The sequence below is a fragment of the Cherax quadricarinatus genome, chromosome 28 (genome assembly GCF_038502225.1).
Source record: "Cherax quadricarinatus isolate ZL_2023a chromosome 28, ASM3850222v1, whole genome shotgun sequence".
NCBI classification, from domain to species: domain Eukaryota; kingdom Metazoa; phylum Arthropoda; class Malacostraca; order Decapoda; family Parastacidae; genus Cherax; species Cherax quadricarinatus.
In genome coordinates, this window is record NC_091319.1 from 3591284 (window position 1) to 3604664 (window position 13381).

The window sequence follows — 13381 nt, forward strand, 5'->3', positions numbered from 1 at the left end:
GGTAGGCTCCAGGATGTACATGTTTATAGAGGGGCAACTGATATATTGGATCATTATTTAGTTGTAGCTACAGTTAGAGTAAGAGGTAGATGGGAAAAGAGGAAGGTGGCAACAACAAGTAAGAGGGAGGTGAAAGTGTATAAACTAAGGGAGGAGGAAGTTCGGGCGAGATATAAGCGACTATTGGCAGAAAGGTGAGCTAGTGCAAAGATGAGTAGTGGGGGGGTTGAAGAGGGTTGGAATAGTTTTAAAAATGCAGTATTAGAATGTGGGGCAGAAGTTTGTGGTTATAGGAGGGTGGGGGCAGGAGGAAAGAGGAGTGATTGGTGGAATGATGAAGTAAAGGGTGTGATAAAAGAGAAAAAGGTAGCTTATGAGAGGTTTTTACAAAGCAGAAGTGTTATAAGAAGAGCAGAGTATATGGAGAGCAAAAGAAAGGTGAAGAGAGTGGTGAGAGAGTGCAAAAGGAGAGCAGATGATAGAGTGGGACAGGCACTGTCAAGAAATTTTAATGAAAATAAGAAAAAATTTTGGAGGGAGTTAAACAAGTTAAGAAAGCCTAGGGAAAGTATGGATTTGTCAGTTAAAAACAGAGTAGGGGAGTTAGTAGATGGGGAGAGGGAGGTATTAGGTAGATGGCGAGAATATTTTGAGGAACTTTTAAATGTTGAGTAAGAAAGGGAGGCGGTAATTTCATGCACTGGCCAGGGAGGTATACCATCTTTTAGGAGTGAAGAAGAGCAGAATGTAAGTGTGGTGGAGGTACGTGAGGCATTACGTAGAATGAAAGGGGGTAAAGCAGCTGGAACTGATGGGATCACGACAGAAATGTTAAAAGCAGGGGGGGATATAGTGTTGGAGTGGTTGGTACTTTTGTTTAATAACTGTATGAAAGAGGGGAAGGTACCTAGGGATTGGCGGAGAGCATGTATAGTCCCTTTATATAAAGGGAAAGGGGACAAAAGAGATTGTAAAAATTATAGAGGAATAAGTTTACTGAGTATACCAGGAAAAGTATACGGTAGGGTTATAATTGAAAGGATTAGAGGTAAGACAGAATGTAGGATTGCGGATGAGCAAGGAGGTTTCAGAGTGGGTAGGGGATGTGTAGATCAAGTGTTTACATTGAAGCATATATGTGAACAGTATTTAGATAAAGGTAGGGAAGTTTTTATTGCATTTATGGATTTAGAAAAGGCATATGATAGAGTGGATAGAGGAGCAATGTGGAAGATGTTGCAAGTTTATGGAATAGGTGGTAAGTTACTAAATGCTGTAAAGAGCTTTTATGAGGATAGTGAGGCTCAGGTTAGGGTGTGTAGAAGAGAAGGAGAATACTTCCCGGTAAAAGTAGGTCTTAGACAGGGATGTGTAATGTCACCATTGTTGTTTAATATATTTATAGATGGAGTTGTAGAAGAAGTAAATGCTAGGGTGTTCGGGAGAGGGGTGGAATTAAATTATGGGGAATCAAATTCAAAATGGGAATTGACACAGTTACTTTTTGCTGATGATACTGTGCTTATGGGAGATTCTAAAGAAAAATTGCAAAGGTTAGTGGATGAGTTTGAGAATGTGTGTAAAGGTAGAAAGTTGAAAGTGAACATAGAAAAGAGTAAGGTGATGAGGGTATCAAATGATTTAGATAAAGAAAAATTGGATATCAAATTGGGGAGGAGGAGTATGGAAGAAGTGAATGTTTTCAGATACTTGGGAGTTGACGTGTCGGCGGATGGATTTATGAAGGATGAGGTTAATCATAGAATTGATGAGGGAAAAAAGGTGAGTGGTGCGTTGAGGTATATGTGGAGTCAAAAAACGTTATCTATGGAGGCAAAGAAGGGAATGTATGAAAGTATAGTAGTACCAACACTCTTATATGGATGTGAAGCATGGGTGGTAAATGCAGCAGCGAGGAGACGGTTGGAGGCAGCGGAGATGTCCTGTCTAAGGGCAATGTGTGGTGTAAATATTATGCAGAAAATTCGGAGTGTGAAAATTAGGAGAAGGTGTGGAATTAATAAAAGCATTAGTCAGAGGGCAGAAGAGGGGTTGTTGAGGTGGTTTGGTCATTTAGAGAGAATGGATCAAAGTAGAATGACATGGAAAGCATATAAATCTATAGGGGAAGGAAAGAGGGGTAGGGGTCGTCCTCGAAAGGGTTGGAAAGAGGGGGTAAAGGAGGTTTTGTGGGCGAGGGGCTTGGACTTCCAGCAAGCGTGTATGAGCGTGTTAGATAGGAGTGAATGGAGACGAATGATACTTGGGACCTGACGATCTGTTGGAGTGTGAGCAGGGTAATATTTAGTGAAGGGATTCAGGGAAACCGGTTATTTTCATATAGTCGGACTTGAGTCCTGGAAATGGGAAGTACAATGCCTGCACTTTAAAGGAGGGGTTTGGGATATTGGCAGTTTGGAGGGGTATGTTGTGTATCTTTATACGTATATACTTCTAAACTGTTGTATTCTGAGCACCTCTGCAAAAACAGTGATTATGTGTGAGTGTGGTGAAAGTGTTGAATGATGATGAAAGTATTTTCTTTTTGGGGATTTTCTTTCTTTTTTGGGTCACCCTGCCTCGGTGGGAGACGGCCAACTTGTTGAAATATATATATATATATATATATATATATATATATATATATATATATATATATATATATATATATATATATATATATATATATATATATATATATATATATATATATATATATATATATATATATATATATATATATATATATATATATATACTGTCATATGCTCATCAGCAGAAATAACTAAACAGAAATGGATATAATTTTTAGAATATTAAGGTCAGGTCACATAACCACCTGGACTGGTAGTAGACGAGGATAGGGGGGCAATGTGGCAGATGTTGCAGGTGTATGGTGTAGGAGGTAGGTTACTGAAAGCAGTGAAGAGTTTTTACGAGGATAGTGAGGCTCAAGTTAGAGTATGTTGGAAAGAGGGAGATTATTTCCCAGTAAAAGTAGGCCTTAGACAAGGATGTGTGATGTCACCGTGGTTGTTTACTATATTTATAGATGGGGTTGTAAGAGAAATAAATGCGAGGGTCTTGGCAAGAGGCGTGGAGTTAAAAGATAAAGAATCACACATAAATTGGGAGTTGTCACAGTTGCTCTTTGCTGATGACACTGTGCTCTTGGGAGATTCTGAAGAGAAGTTGCAGAGATTGGTGGATGAATTTGGTAGGGTGTGCAAAAGAAGAAAATTAAAAGTGAATATAGGAAAGAGTAAGGTTATGAGGATAACAAAAAGATTAGGTGATGAAAGATTGGATATCAGATTGGAGGGAGAGAGTATGGAGGAGGTGAATGTATTCATATATTTGGGAGTGGACGTGTCAGCGCATGGGTCTATGAAAGATGAGGTGAATCATAGAATTGATGAGGGGAAAAGGGTGAGCGGTGCACTTAGGAGTCTGTGGAGACAAAGAACTTTGTCCTTGGAGGCAAAGAGGGGAATGTATGAGAATATAGTTTTACCAACTCTCTTATATGGGTGTGAAGCATGGGTGATGAATGTTGCAGCGAGGAGAAGGCTGGAGGCAGTGGAGATGTCATGTCTGAGGGCAATGTGTGGTGTGAATATAATGCAGAGAATTCGTAGTTTGGAAGTTAGGAGGAGGTGCGGGATTACCAAAACTGTTGTCCAGAGGGCTGAGGAAGGGTTGTTGAGGTGGTTCGGATATGTAGAGAGAATGGAGCGAAACAGAGTGACTTCAAGAGTGTATCAGTCTGTAGTCGAAGGAAGGCGGGGTAGAGGTCGGCCTAGGAAAGGTTGGAGGGAGGGGGTAAAGGAGGTTTTGTGTGCGAGGGGCTTGGACTTCCAGCAGGCATGCGTGAGCGTGTTTGATAGGAGTGAATGGAGACAAATGGTTTTTAATACTTGACGTGCTGTTGGAGTGTGAGCAAAGTAACATTTATGAAGAGGTTCATGGAAACCGGCAGGCCGGACTTGAGTCCTGGAGATGGGAAGTACAGTGCCTGCACTCTGAAGGAGGGGTGTTAATGTTGCAGTTTAAAAACTGTAGTGTAAAGCACCCTTCTGGCAAGACAGTGATGGAGTGAATGATGGTGAATGTTTTTCTTTTTCGGGCCACCATGCCTTGGTGGGAATCGGCCAGTGTGTTAATAAATATATATATATATATATATATATATATATATATATATATATATATATATATATATATATATATATATATATATATATATATGTATATATATATATATACATTGACTCTGGAGAAATGATTCTAACGTACTATAAGTACAGGAACTATTGTGAAAATCAGAAGGAGACTCAGATGACTGTATATATACACATGCATATACATGTACATTCGCATGTACAAGCATTACCTAAACGAGTAAATTCATACAAACAACTGGGTTTAATAATAGTATTCTGTTTTTTTTTTAATTTAGATAATTTTTTAATTAAAACAAGGAGCAGTCCGCTCCTTCCTGCCTTCCTGAGCGGAGGAAAATAATATTGTCTGAAGTTGGAATTTAGATGCCGTGTGGCAGTCTGGGTAACACAACACTAAAACACAAGAACCGGGGAAGTTACTGAGGTTACCAGACAATGTTTATCATTGTCACAGCTGCCTCCTGTTCCTAGCTCTACTACACGACACTTCCAACACATTCCACACACACACACACACACACACACACACACACACACACACACACAAGCAGCAAGAAACTAGAGACAAAAGTTCAGTGCTGCATCTGTCTCTAAGGTATATGTAGATTATGGTATTTGCATAAGTATGAATACGTAAGTCCCCGTCAAGACTAGTCGCAATCCTTCTTTATTTATGTAGTTTAGAACTAAACTTATGGGAATGCGTCAACGAATGTGAAACATTCACACACTTTCTCGTTCACATAACAGTGTTTGGCTCGTTGATTTTTCTCACATCAAAATATTTGATAAAAAATGCATTTTACAGAACAAATTTTGTCGCAATTTCAGTCCTAATTAACTTTGTCATGAAATAACTTTTGCTAGAGATTATGGAATATGGTTATATATACTGAGAGGCGTGTAACTTTGAATGAATATACACTGGTATGTACATGTCAGTACATGTGCACTCAGAGGTGTGTATCTCCTGGTGTGAGTACAATGAGGAGTGTATCTTCTGGTGTGAGTACAATGAGGAGTGTATCTTCTGGTGTGAGTACAATGAGGAGTGTATCTTCTGGTGTGAGTACAATGAGGAGTGTATCTTCTGGTGTGAGTACAATGAGGAGTGTATCTCCTGGTGTGAGTACAATGAGGAGTGTATCTTCTGGTGTGAGTACAATGAGGAGTGTATCTCCTGGTGTGAGTACAATGAGGAGTGTATCTTCTGGTGTGAGTACAATGAGGAGTGTATCTCCTGGTGTGAGTACAATGAGGAGTGTATCTTCTGGTTTGAGTACAATGATGAGTGTATCTCCTGGTGTGAGTACAATGAGGAGTGTATCATCTGGTGTGAGTACAATGAGGAGTGTATCTTCTGGTGTGAGTACAATGAGGAGTGTATCTTCTGGTGTGAGTACAATGAGGAGTGTATCTTCTGGTGTGAGTACAATGAGGAGTGTATCTTCTGGTTTGAGTACAATGATGAGTGTATCTCCTGGTGTGAGTACAATGAGGAGTGTATCATCTGGTGTGAGTACAATGAGGAGTGTATCTTCTGGTGTGAGTACAATGAGGAGTGTATCTTCTGGTGTGAGTACAATGAGGAGTGTATCTTCTGGTGTGAGTACAATGAGGAGTGTATCTTCTGGTTTAACATAACATAAGAACATAAGAAAGGAGGAACACTGCAGGAGGCCTGCTGGCCCATACTAGGCAGGTCCTTTACAATTCATCCCACTAACAAAACATTTACCCAACCCAATTTTCAATGCTACCCAAGAAATAAGCTCTGATGTGAAAGTCCCACTCAAATCCAACCCTTCCCACTCATGTACTTATCCAACCTAGATTTGAAACTACCCAAAGTCCTAGCCTCAATAACCCAACTAGGTAGACTCTTCCACTCATCAACTACCCTATTTCCAAACCAATACTTTCCTATGTCCTTTCTAAATCTAAACTTATCTAATTTAAATCCATTACTGCGGGTTCTCTCTTGGAGAGACATCCTCAAGACCTTATTAATATCCCCTTTATTAATACCTATCTTCCACTTATACACTTCGATCAGGTCTCCCCTCATTCTTCGTCTAACAAGTGAATGTAACTTAAGAGTCTTCAATCTTTCTTCATAAGGAAGATTTCTGATGCTATGTATTAATTTAGTCATCCTACGCTGAATGTTTTCTAACGAATTTATGTCCATTTTGTAATACGGAGACCAGAACTGAGCTGCATAATCAAGGTGAGGCCTTACTAATGATGTATAAAGCTGCAGTATGACCTCTGGACTTCTGTTGCTTACACTTCTTGATATAAATCCCAGTAATCTATTTGCCTTATTACGTACGCTTAGGCATTGCTGTCTTGGTTTAAGGTTGCTGCTCACCATAACCCCCAAGTCCTTTTCGCAATCTGTATGGCTAAGTTCTACATCATTTAATTTATAAGTACTAGGGTTATGGGCACTCCCAAGCTTCAGAACCTTGCACTTATCTACATTGAACTGCATCTGCCACTTTTCTGACCAAGAATAGAGTTTGTTTAAGTCCTCCTGAAGTTCCCTAACATCTACGTTTGAATCAATTATCCTACCTATCTTTGTGTCATCGGCGAATTTGCTCATATCACTAGTAATTCCCTCATCAAGATCATTGATATATATTATAAACAACAACGGGCCCAAGACTGATCCCTGTGGAACGCCACTTGTTACAGATCCCCACTCGGATTTAACCCCATTTATGGACACTCTCTGCTTCCTGTCAGTGAGCCATGACTCGATCCACGAGAGCACTTTTCCCCCAATGCCATGGGCTGCCACTTTCTTTAACAGTCTATGGTGCGGAACTCTATCAAAAGCCTTACTAAAATCTAAGTAAATAATATCAAATTCTTTATTGTGGTCAACAGCCTCAAAAGCTTTACTGAAGAAAGTTAATAAATTAGTTAGACAAGACCGGCCTCTTGTGAATCCATGCTGAGTATCATTAATCAAGCTATGCTTATCGAGATGGCTTCTTATAATCTCAGCTATAATTGACTCTAGTAATTTGCCTACAATTGAGGTCAGGCTTATTGGGCGGTAATTTGACGGTAACGACTTGTCCCCTGTTTTAAAAATAGGAGTTACATTAGCCATCTTCCACATATCAGACACTACACCTGTTTGAAGAGATAAATTAAAAATATTAGTTAATGGTTCACAGAGTTCCATTTTGCATTCCTTAAGAACCCTTGAAAAAACCTCATCAGGACCCGGCGACTTATTTTGCTTCAGTCTGTCTATCTGCCTCACAACCATCTCACTAGTGACTGTGATGTTACATAATTTATCTTCTTCTAGCCCACTGTAAAAATTAATTACTGGAATATTGTTAGTGTCTTCCTGTGTAAAAACTGAGAGAAAATAATTATTTAAAATCAAGCACATTTCATTCTCATTGTCAGTAAGGTGCCCATAGTTATTTTTAAGGGGACCTATCTTATCTCTAACTTTTGTTCTATAGACCTGGAAAAAACTTTTTGGGTTAGTTTTAGAATCCCTAGCAACTTTAATTTCATAGTCCCTTTTAGCTTTTCTTATCCCCTTTTTAATGTCCCTCTTAATGTCAATATACTGATTCATAAGATGACCCTCACCTCTTTTGATACGCCTATAAATTCCTTTCTTATGCCCTAGTAGATATTTGAGCCTATTATTCATCCATTTTGGGTCATTTCTATTTGATCTAATTTCTTTATATGGGATAAACGCTCTTTGAGCAGCATGTATAGTGTTCAGAAAACTGTCATATTGATAGCTCTCTTCGTTACCCCAGTCAACAGATGATAAGTGTTCTTTAAGCCCATCGTAATCTGCTAAGCGAAAATCTGGGACTGTTACTGAGTTATCGCTACTATCGTACTTCCATTCAATGCTAAATGTAATTGATTTGTGGTCGCTAGCACCCAGTTCCTCTGAAATTTCTAAATTATTAACAAGGGATTCATTGTTTGCCATAACTAAGTCAAGCAGGTTATTTCCCCTTGTAGGTTCTGTCACAAACTGCTTCAAAAAACAATCCTGAAATACTTCTAAGAAGTCGTACGATTCTAAATTCCCAGTCAAGAAATTCCAATCAACATGACTAAAGTTAAAGTCTCCTAGAATTACTACATTATCGTGCCTTGTGGCCTTAACAATTTCCTCCCATAGTAGTTTCCCTTGGTCCCTATCTAAGTTAGGGGGACGGTATATCACTCCTAAAATCAGTTTTTCATGCCCCTCTGAAAATTCTATCCAAACAGACTCTGTATGTGTTACTTCAGACTTAATACCCGTTTTTATGCAACAGTTCAAGCGATCTCGGACGTACAATGCCACCCCACCCCCCCTCCCAATACTTCTATCTTCTTGGAACAATTTAAAACCCTGAATATGACATTCCGCAGGCATGTCCCGACTTTTTGAATTAAACCACGTCTCAGTTAAGGCAAATACATCAATGTTACCTACACTAGCAACTAATCTCAACTCGTCCATCTTATTCCTAGCACTACGGCAATTAGCATAATAAACATTGAAAGACTCTCCTTTCTCTTTACCCTTCCTGCTCATTTCTATTTTTCTACTAAACCTATTACCGTCTTTATCACCCAAGGTCCCTGGCTTTTCAATATCTATCTCGTTCTTATTATTACTAGTTCCCCTAGAACTCGTAATATTACTACACTGGGACTTCACTGTTTTCCTGCCAAAACCCATACCACTAACTATTCCTAGTTTAAAGTCCTAACTGCTCCCTCCACTGCAGTTGCCAGTGCTCCCACCCCACACCTAGATAAGTGAACCCCATCCCTAGCATACATGTCATTTCTGCCATAGAAGAGGTCCCAGTTGTCAATGAATGTTACCGCATTTTCCTTACAGTATTTGTCCAGCCAGCAATTGACACCAATTGCCCTGGACAACCATTCACTTCCAACTCCCCTCCTTGGCAAAATACCACATATGAGAGGGTTCCCACCCTTACTTCTAATTATTTCTATTGCTGACCTATACCTGCTAATCAGGTCCTCACTCCTACGTCTGCCAACATCGTTGCCTCCTTCTGGTGTGAGTACAATGAGGAGTGTATCTTCTGGTTTGAGTACAATGATGAGTGTATCTTCTGGTGTGAGTACAATGAGGAGTGTATCTTCTGGTGTGAGTACAATGAGGAGTGTATCTTCTGGTGTGAGTACAATGAGGAGTGTATCTTCTGGTGTGAGTACAATGAGGAGTGTATCTTCTGGTGTGAGTACAATGAGGAGTGTATCTTCTGGTGTGAGTACAATGAGGAGTGTATCTTCTGGTTTGAGTACAATGATGAGTGTATCTCCTGGTGTGAGTACAATGAGGAGTGTATCTTCTGGTGTGAGTACAATGAGGAGTGTATCTCCTGGTTTGAGTACAATGAGGAGTGTATCTCCTGGTGTGAGTACAATGAGGAGTGTATCTTCTGGTGTGAGTAAAATGAGGAGTGTATCTTCTGGTGTGAGTAAAATGAGGAGTGTATCTTCTGGTTTGAGTGCAATGAGGAGTGTATCTTCTGGTGTGAGTACAATGAGGAGTGTATCTTCTGGTGTGAGCACAATGAGGAGTGTATCTCAAGGTGTGAGTACAATGAGGAATGTATCTCCTGGTTTGAGTACAGTGAGGAGTGTATCTCAAGGTGTGAGTACAATGAGGAATGTATCTCCTGGTGTGAGTACAATGAGGAATGTATCTCTTGGTAGGATTACAATGAGGAGTGTATTTCCTGGTGTAAGTACAATGAGGAGTGTATCTCCTGGTGTGAGTACAATGAGGAGTGTATCTCCTGGTGTGAGTACAATGAGTAGTGATCTTCTGGTGTGAGCACAATGAGTAATGTATCTATTGGTTTGAGTACAATGGGGAGTGTATCTCTTGGTGTGATTACAATGAGGAGTGTATCTCCTGGCGTGAGTACAATGAGTAGTGATCTTCTGGTGTGAGCACAATGAGGAGTGTATCTTCTGGTGTGAGTACAATGAAAAATGTATCTCCTGGTGTGAGTACAGTGATGAGTGTATCTCCTTGTGTGAGTACAATGAGGAGTGTATCTTCTGGTGTGAGTACAGTGATGAGTGTATCTCCTTGTGTGAGTACAATGAGGAATGTATCTTCTGGTGTGAGTACAATGAGGAGTGTATCTCCTGGTGTGAGTACAATGAGTAGTGTATCTCCTGGTGTGAGTACAATGAGTAGTGTATCTCCTGGTGTGAGTACAATGAGTAGTGTATCTCCTGGTGTGAGTACAATGAGTAGTGTATCTCCTGGTGTGAGTACAATGAGGAGTGTATCTCCTTGTGTGAGTACAATGAGGAGTGTATCTCCTGGTGTGAGTACAATGAGGAGTGTATCTCCTGGTGTGAGTACAGTAAGTAGTGTATCTCCTGGTGTGAGTACAATGAGTAGTGTATCTCCTGGTGTGAGTACAATAAGTAGTGTATCTCCTGGTGTGAGTACAATAAGTAGTGTATCTCCTGGTGTGAGTACAATAAGTAGTGTATCTCCTGGTGTGAGTACAATAAGTAGTGTATCTCCTGGTGTGAGTACAATAAGTAGTGTATCTCCTGGTGTGAGTACAATAAGTAGTGTATCTCCTGGTGTGAGTACTATAAGGAGTGTATCTCCTGGTGTGAGTACAATGAGGAGTGTATCTCCTGGTGTGAGTACTATAAGGAGTGTATCTCCTGGTGTGAGTACAATGAGGAGTGTATCTCCTGGTGTGAGTATAATGATGAGTGTATCGGTTTACATATCACGAAAATTTATTTTAGTTCCAGCTCCACATGCTGAAATATTTTTGACGGTTTAAGTACAGGTGATATGCGGGTTTAATGACCCTCGTGTAGACGACAGCCTTTTAATCTAATAAGCCAATTAACAAATTTGGTTACATAATAACACTGACTACGTTATTCTGTCTCATTACTATACCATTCGAACTTTTTCTAGAGTCGTGCAGTCCACGGGCATTGATCTTTTTTTTTAAGTTGGGAGTTGAACTTAGCTGGGAGGGTAGACTAATGGATTCTTAACCAGTGATGGGTCTTAGCTGATGACCCTCATCATGAGACACTGTCTTCAAGAAACGACATGGTCTTTTTTGTGTGGGGGGGGGTAGACAACGTTCCGCTCTATGTAGAGCTTTGCAAAATCATGGTAAAGTTCTGCACTCAGCAAAACGCTGCTCTAACAAAGAGTCTTTATTTCCTTTAGAATATGTATTAAGAAACACGGGTTTTGGCTTGAGACACTGTCTTGACGTCTTCCAGTCATCCAGTCTTTCCATTATTCCAGAAGGCACACAGTAAGGCTTGGGCGAGTTATAATTAAGTACGACTAGCTAAACCGTAACCCAATAAAAACCTTATTAATTCCCCCCATCTACAGGACGAAAGTCTTACCTCACTCATGAAACTCAATTAGAGAAAGTCTTCCCACCCCGAGTTCCCTTGTGAGGATAATACTCGTCTTATCCCAAATATTCCCTTTTGAGGTAGAGTCTTACCTAGTCCCCAAGTCTCCAGTAAATGTTTCACCATCTGGATTAATTTTACGACAGGAAAAAAAGTCTTACCTAATCTCCGAGCTTCCTTGGAAAATCCTACGTAATCCCCGTGTTCACTTATGAAGGGGAAATCTTTCCCAATCGCCGAAGTCCCTTCGAGGGAAGAATGTTACCTGATCCCCGGGTCGCCTTAAGGTAAGCCTTACCTCCTCGTCTCCCTCTGAGAGCAATAAACAGCGAGAATAATTTCACGGTAATTATCGTAACCCTCTCTGTGTACACTCGGTCTAACACCGTTATATCACGCAGTCCTTTTTTTTTTTACATAAAGAACATCAGTAACGACAATGGACTAGTCAAGGATTCGAAGCCATGTTGTTTTGGCCCGTCTCATCGTGAGCGAAAGCCACATGACGGGTTAGGGCGTCATGTGGTTTTCGCTTACCATGAGGCGGGCCAAAACAACATGGGTTCGAATCCTTGGCTAATTGCAGTGTTGTTATTGATCAATACCACTCGTTCGTGGGTACAATAATATAAAGAGCACACACACACACGTGTATATATATATATATATATATATATATATATGTATATATATATATATATATATATATATATATATATATATATATATATATATATATATATATATATGTATATATATTTTATTATCACACTGGCCGATTCCCACCAAGGCAGGGTGGCCTGAAAAAGAAAAACTTTCACCATCATTCGCTCCATCACTGTCTTGCCAGAAGGGTGCTTTACACTACAATTTTTAAACTGCAACATTAACACCCCTCCTTCAGAGTGCAGGCACTGTACTTCCCATCTCCAGGACTCAAGTCCGGCCTGCCGGTTTCCCTGAACCCCTTCATAAATGTTACTTTGCTCACACTCCAACAGCACGTCAAGTATTAAAAACCATTTGTCTCCATTCACTCCTATCAAACACGCTCACGCATGCCTGCTGGAAGTCCAAGCCCCTCGCACACAAAACCTCCTTTACCCCCTCCCTCCAACCTTTCCTAGGCCGACCTCTACCCCGCCTTCCTTCCACTACAGACTGATACACTTTTGAAGTCATTCTGTTTCGCTCCATTCTCTCTACATGTCCGAACCACCTCAACAACCCTTCCTCAGCCCTGTGGACAACAGTTTTGGTAATCCCGCACCTCCTCCTAACTTCCAAACTACGAATTCTCTGCATTATATTCACACCACACATTGCCCTCAGACATGACATCTCCACTGCCTCCAGCCTTCTCCTTGCTGCAACATTCATCACCCATGCTTCACACCCATATAAGAGCGTTGGTAAAACTATACTCTCATACATTCCCCTCTTTGCCTCCAAGGACAAAGTTCTTTATCTCCACAGACTCCTAAGTGCACCACTCACCCTTTTCCCCTCATCAATTCTATGATTCACCTCATCTTTCATAGACCCATCCGCTGACACGTCCACTCCCAAATATCTGAATACATTCACCTCCTCCATACTCTCTCCCTCCAATCTGATATACAATCTTTCGTCACCTAATCTTTTTGTTATCCTCATAACCTTACTCTTTCCTGTATTCACTTTTAATTTTCTTCTTTTGCATACCCTACCAAATTCATCCACCAGTCTCTGCAACTTCTCTT